Raw genomic sequence first — 6878 nt, forward strand, 5'->3', positions numbered from 1 at the left:
CACCTAGGCGGGAGCGCAATGATGTGATCTCGGCCCGCTGCAACCTCGTCCTGCTCCCAAGCAATTCTCCTGCCTTAGCCCCCACGTAGCAGGGATTACAGACACATTCTACCACACTACCACACCCAGCTAATTTTTGCATTTTTACTAGAGATGGGGTTTCACCACGTTGGCCAGGGTAGTCTTAAACTCCTGACCTCAGGTGATCCACCCGCCTCGGCCTCCAGAAGTATTGGGATTACAGGTGTGAACCACTGCGCCCGGCCAAACTGAGCAGACTTCAAATAGGAAAAACGACCCTGCCCTTCAAAGAATGCAAGAAGACACAACATAATTAAAGTTTCAAAAGGTAAAGACATGGAGAAGGTCTTGAAGGCAGCAAGACCAAGGATACTGGGTCTTGTGGAAGGTGAAGGGGAGTAGCACGGGTCTCTTCAAGTGTTGAAAGAAAATAACCGTCTCTTGCCAAGTCAATGCCTGGTGACAGAAACCGAGTAGCGGAAAAATACCAGGGGAGATAAGAGGGGAATAGAACCTTTTTCATATGAGGAAAACTACAAAGATTTGTCACTAATAGAGCTACCTGTAGTAAGTCACGGAAGGAAGTCCTTCACAGAAAAAAAAAAAAAAAACTGAAAAAAGAAAGAACGGAACACATGCAGCCGAACAGGGAGTACATACACAGCAGAATGTCCTTCGGAAGGGCCTCCTGAGTCCTCTCTAAGTTAGAGGGAATATTCATTCCTTACAGGAGCCATTTCCTGAAGGCCAAAAGGTGCCGTATGCTTCTCGGCTTCCTGCTTTCCTGCAGCACGCGACCAGGTGACGTTCAGCGACCTCACCCCCAAGACTTCTTCTTCACTTGTTGCTTCACGTCACTGACTCCTTGTCCCTTCAGTCTGCCCCGAGGAAAGGCTCTGTTCTAACGGGGAATAGAAATGGAAGGTGGCAAAGGGATTAGAAAACACAATCACTAAATAATGCAACAAATGAGGAATGGATTCCAACCACTGTGACAGAGCCAGTGAGCGCGGGATGGACATCAAAGCCCCTTATGGGCTGAGTGTGGTGGCTCATGCCTGTCATCTCAGCACTCTGGGAGGCTGAGGCGGGTGGATTACCTGAGGTTATGAGTTCAAGGTCAGCCTGGCCAACATGGCAAAACGCTGTCTCTACTAAAAATAAAAAAGTAGCCGTGCGTGGTGGTGTGGTAGCGCACGCCTGTGATCCCAGCTACTCAGGAGGATGAGGCATGAGAAGTGCTTGAACCTGGGAGGCAGAGGTTGCAGTGAGCCAAGATCATACCATCGCACTCCAGCATAGGGGACAAGAGTGAAACTCCATCTCAAAAAATACCAAAAAACAAAAAACAACAACAAACAAAAAACATTATGCATTGCTAGGAGAAGAAGATTTACATGAACAAGCACTGATAGATGCTGTGTTTTATGGGAGGGGTCCCCAACCTCAGAGTTACAGACCAGATCCTGTTAGAAACTGGGCTGCAGAGCAGGACGGGGCAGCAGGCAGGCGAGGAACCCTTCATCTGTATGGCTGCTCCTCATCACTCCCATGACTGCCTGAGCTCCGCCTCCTGTCAGATCGGGGCGGCATTGGATTCTCATGGGAGTGGGAACCCTGTTGAAACCGCACATGTGAAGGATCTAGGTTGCGTGCTCCTTATGAGAATCTAATGCCTGATGACCTCTCACTGTCGCCCATCACCCTAAGGTGGAACCAGGTAGTTGCAGGACAAGCTCAGGGCTCCCACTGATTCTACACGATGGCAAGTAGTATAATTATTTCATTATATAGTACAAAGTAATATAGGAATAAAGTACACAGTCAAATGTGCTTGGATCATCCTCAAAGTGCCCTGTCCTTAGTCTGTGGAACATTTTTCTTCCATGAAACTGGTTGCTGGTGCCGAAAGGCTGGGGACTGCTGCCTTGTGGCTCTCGGGGTGAAATGCTGCTGCTCATGATGGTCTTTTCCAAAGTTGAGGCTCATGTTTTTCCCTGGACACTGTGCCCTTGTGATGGGGCCCTTTCTCAGTGTCAGCCATGGGGTGACATCCCCCCTACACCCACACAAACACACACCTCGCCACTGGGGCACACCGACCCCACTAGAAGGGCTGTTGGAGGCCAAATGGCATGTGTCAGGGTGACCTGGGCTCTCTCCATGCCCTTGGTCAAACTGAGGAAAGCTGGCCTCAGATTCTCAGGACTACACTTTCACAGCATGACATTCCAGGTGGAGAAATGTTTCCTAATAAAAGTGATGGAAACTCAGTCACTATGACATTTAAAGCAAAACTGTACCAAGCTCTAGAATTGTGATGAAGGAAATTCTTGTCCTGGCAGGCAAGAGAGATTAAATCAACAAACTCGAAGGGAACGAGAGAAAAGCAGTCATTCTCTTTGATGCTTTCTGAGGCCATTCCCTTACTCACAGAGGCATGCATTATTTGCAAAAGTTCTGGTTGTTTCATATTTTCCAACATAATTGAAGCATTATATAAGAAAAAGAGACAAATTTTATTACTAGCTTTATTTCTAAACAAAGCAACTCTTTATATCAGGATGGTTTAATATGTCAGGGGCTGTGGATTATCTCCTCAGAAAAGTGAACACCCATACCTGCAAAAACTTGCATGCGATTTGCACATTTAACCATCTGGAAACTTTCACAGAACCAGGTTAAAAATCTCTCTTTCTATGGTATTTAAAATTTTGACTTCAAGGCTCATCTGGAAGGTTTTCTTAAATGATTAGGGTTTTTAATATTTTAGAGGAAGATATTTTATTACGATGTTTACCAGAGCTTTTCTTTCAATTTCTCAGGCATTTTCACAAGACCACTGTAGCTGCTTGAAATCTGGCAGATTTTACATCTGTCTTTGAGAAGCGCCCTAGTTCCGTGGACAACAGCACGCTGTTATGGCCTGTAGCTGTGGACGGGACATCCATTTGCAATATGCATTTATTTGGGTAGAAAAGATTATTTCCACATCCGAGGTTATCAGGAGACCAGATGAGATCATGAGCACAAATGCAAAATGCAATTGTACAGGGCCCTATGAATGACAATTATTAGTTTACAGAGTGCTGGATAAAATAAATAGCCCATAGTGAGAACTCAAAAATGTTGACTGAGCAATTGTGGGAAAGTACCTCTTCTCTTTGGGGATCAGTTTCCTCACTTGTCAAATGAAGGAATCATACAATTTGGTATCTTGGGACCTTTCTAGGTGGGTTTTTGTCTAATAAAAATAACAGTGTATATAGCATTTTGCGGTTGACAAACAGGCTTACATCCACTGTCTTGCTGGCAGTCACAGTAAGGGTCACACTGGCTGAATGAATTCACATCTCAGTGCCTGCAGTGACAGAGAAATTAGAGCAACTTCCAAGCGTCTTTGTTAGTAAAATTGGTCCTGATAACTAATGCTTGTGTAAACCTTCTTAATTTAAATACTGTGCTCCTATATCGTATTCATTACACTCTCGAAATGGCCTGGGTGCTGAATCGAGCTTGTATCACTGGCACAGTCTTTAAAAAAGCCAGTTGAAGCCAATGAGTCCCAGATTTCGTTCCTTTCTCCTTTCTCCAGAGTCTCCACTGCATGCTCAGATGAATAGTGCACCCTCTCTGCTGCTCTGCCTGGGAAGCTGGGATATTTCATCAGGCTGATCCTTCTCTCTTTCCCTGACCTTAATTTCTAAAAAATACCCTGAGAGTCACATTCTCCTAAAGTCTGAGAAGCTCTCTAAAAGACCCTGTCCTACTCGTAAAGAAGCAATCAGGAATCTGTAACTCAGTCTTGGGAACGCATGGGCACACGCATGTGGCACGCATGCATGTGTGAGTCTCTGTGCACGTGTGTATGTATGTACATGGATATTTTCCCCTTGAATCTACCCATAAGAATTAGGTCCTGCTGTCCAGTTGTAGATGCTAAAACAGTCACATTCCATGCACCTGAAACATGAGTCTTAAATTCTGAAGCAAATTTGTGGTCTTGGCTCTAACTAAAGCCCCTGGCTACACTGGTAGAACTTTTCCAATAAAGGCAGGGGTTCATTTTCCTCTCCTCTACCTCTCCAAGGTTTAATGGTCAGAGGTGTGATAATGGGGTGTGGCTTCTGCTGGCATTTGTGGCTCCCACAAATAAACTTATGGCTACATTTCGGTCCCACAATTCAGTAAATATCAAGCTCCTATCTTTCATCTTCTGAATTAGCTTCACAAACACACACACACACACACACACACACACACACGCACACACACACAAATTAGGTGGGAAGGGAAATTAATCAGTCAAGTGATAAAATCTGAGTTTCCGTAGTAAAGCTTCCTTAAAAATGACTTGAGTGGCAATTTGCTCTGATCAGTTTTCCAAACTATAGTGTAGCTTGATACACAAGAAGTTTTGCTTCCTGTTCTTGGTGTGAGGACAGCAGTACAAAATACAAATTCCAATTATTATTTCCACGTAAGAACAGCCAAGTGAAGAGCTCGCTGCACAGACAGAAAAACACTTGGAGCTTTCAGATAGCATGGGATGGCTGGATTTGGGCATATGTGATGCTGGGCGTCTCACTACTCAGACTACACACTGCCCCGTCTCCTTCAAAGCTTGCTTCTACCACAGCAAACTTAAGCACAACCAAGCTCGTTCTTCCTACTACTTTTTCTGTGTCTGGCACTGCATTTCCCACCAGCCCTGGGGGGCTTGGGAGGTTGACTGCATCCTTTCATCACGGTCCAAATGCTTACAATCCCCTAGAACAGGCCGGGCTCCAAGGAATCCTGCCATCCATCCCTGACCTGTGTGTCACAAAATCCCTTTCTGCTTCCAGGAAGCCTCCGTGTTCTTTAAGGGAGCGTGTGTCATTTATTGTGAATGGGGCCCTAGTCCCAGTTAGTGCTGACTGTTCTCAACTTTGATTGTTCCAGTTACCTCAGAAAATGCTGCACGTTCCTGGCACTGCCTGGGATGTCCAGTTGCTGACCGCAAATCCTCATGTAGTTTGATATGCCACTACCTCACTGATACGGGGTGATTTTTAAGGACCTCTCTTCTAAGCAAAAGGTCACTCTCTATTCCCTGATTACCATGTTTCTGTAATCACCAGAAGAGCAGATCCTCATCCTGGATGGAGGGTGATGAGACAGCTCATGGTGAGCCTGGGCACTGCGCTCTTTAATACAAAGATCTCATTCAGATTTCGCACAGCCTCTGAGGCACTGCTCAGCCCTCTGCACTTCCACAGTACCACGCAGGGTCCTTTCGTCCACATGTGTAAGCAAAAGGTTGATCATGCCATCCTCCTGGGCCTGCTCCCTGGAGAGGAGCACGATAACCGCTCTATTTCCAGCACTCAGCAATCCTAGCTATGAGCATCTGTCTCAGTATCATTTTCCCCTCTCAGAAATTCAGCCACACTCAGCATTTCCTTTGGCCTGGTATCTAGACTGACAACCTTGCAGGGATGAGAAATGAGAGGTCCCGGCATGCTCTGCCCAGACTCCCACTGCCTGGTGGTCCCAGATCCCCAGCCCAACCGTCTTCTGCGCCCTCTGAATGCTCATATTCACACAGGCTGCTCTCTCCACAATGAGCAAACGCAAACCCCCAGGATGTTCCCCACTTCAGCAGTTCCTGAGGCTTCTGAATAAAATCCCCTCCATACCATCATGACATAAGCATCATCTGTTTAAAGGAAAGTAGAGCTTACATCACAGAGCGGAGATTCACAGGTGGAAATGCCCGCAGCGAGCACGCAGGATCCCTGCCTGCCTGCAGATGACATAAGCATCATTTGTTTAAAGGAAAGTAGAGCTTACATTACAGAGCAGAGATTCACAGGTGGAAATGCCTGCAGCAAGCACACAGGATCCCTGCCTGCTTATAAATGATGGGGTGCACTTAGTCCCATTTTACAAACGAGGCAGCATGCAACAAAAGTAATTTAAATTAAGGGATTCAGGGAGATGAAAGAGTGGTCCTTCATTGTCATTTTTTCCATGTAGTTTGTAAGAGCATGATAACATCTTACCAACAAGATTTTGCTGGGAGGATAAGAAGAACACGCAGTGAATCATGGTTAAGAGCAGGGGCCACTAAGGTGGGTTGCCATGGCCTACGCTGCAGAGTGGTTGGGGTCTTGTCACTGAGAGGCCATTCCTACTCCCGCATCCCCATTTTACATTTCAACGACTCCCTTCTGACACTCACAATTTGGGTCACCCTTCCTGCCATCAGTTAGTACATGTTCAGTAAATATAAACTTAAATATATAAAACCTGGGCCCACACTTGAAAAAAGTTTCTTAAGAAGTCTTCTTACCAAATGCAGATTTGTTTGAGATTTCTTTCGGTAGCTGTCCCTCCAAACACGTGCACGTGTTTTCCCTCTGCACCTAGAATGCTCTTCCTCCTTGATGTTCGTGCTGAATGCTCACCCTGGGTCTTGGCCTATGAGAGTCTTCAGTGGAGTCCCTGGAAGCAGGACACACAGCCTGGACCTCAGACCTTGGTGTTCATCCTGTTTCTGATAATTACTTGTGAGAGCCAGGACACGGCAATTAATCTTTCCTAGCTTCTGTTTCTGCATAAGCATATACCTGCCATGGGTCTGTTGTTAGTGTGATAAAGGCTAGCACTGAAGCCTAAGCACTGCCGTCTTACAGAGAAGCTGCTTGGGCCCTGAGCAGAGGTGTCATTCTAAGAACAGTTAATGTACACAAATTCTCAGAAGTGTTCAGGGTAAAAATTCCCACTGCTGCCTCCCTTCCCTTGCAACAAACCACAGACTTTTAGCTTCTGTACAGACAGCTTGTCTTGCCCACCCCTGTGCCCTCTGAACA

The sequence above is a fragment of the Saimiri boliviensis genome, chromosome 13, assembly GCF_048565385.1.
Source record: "Saimiri boliviensis isolate mSaiBol1 chromosome 13, mSaiBol1.pri, whole genome shotgun sequence".
NCBI lineage: Eukaryota > Metazoa > Chordata > Mammalia > Primates > Cebidae > Saimiri > Saimiri boliviensis.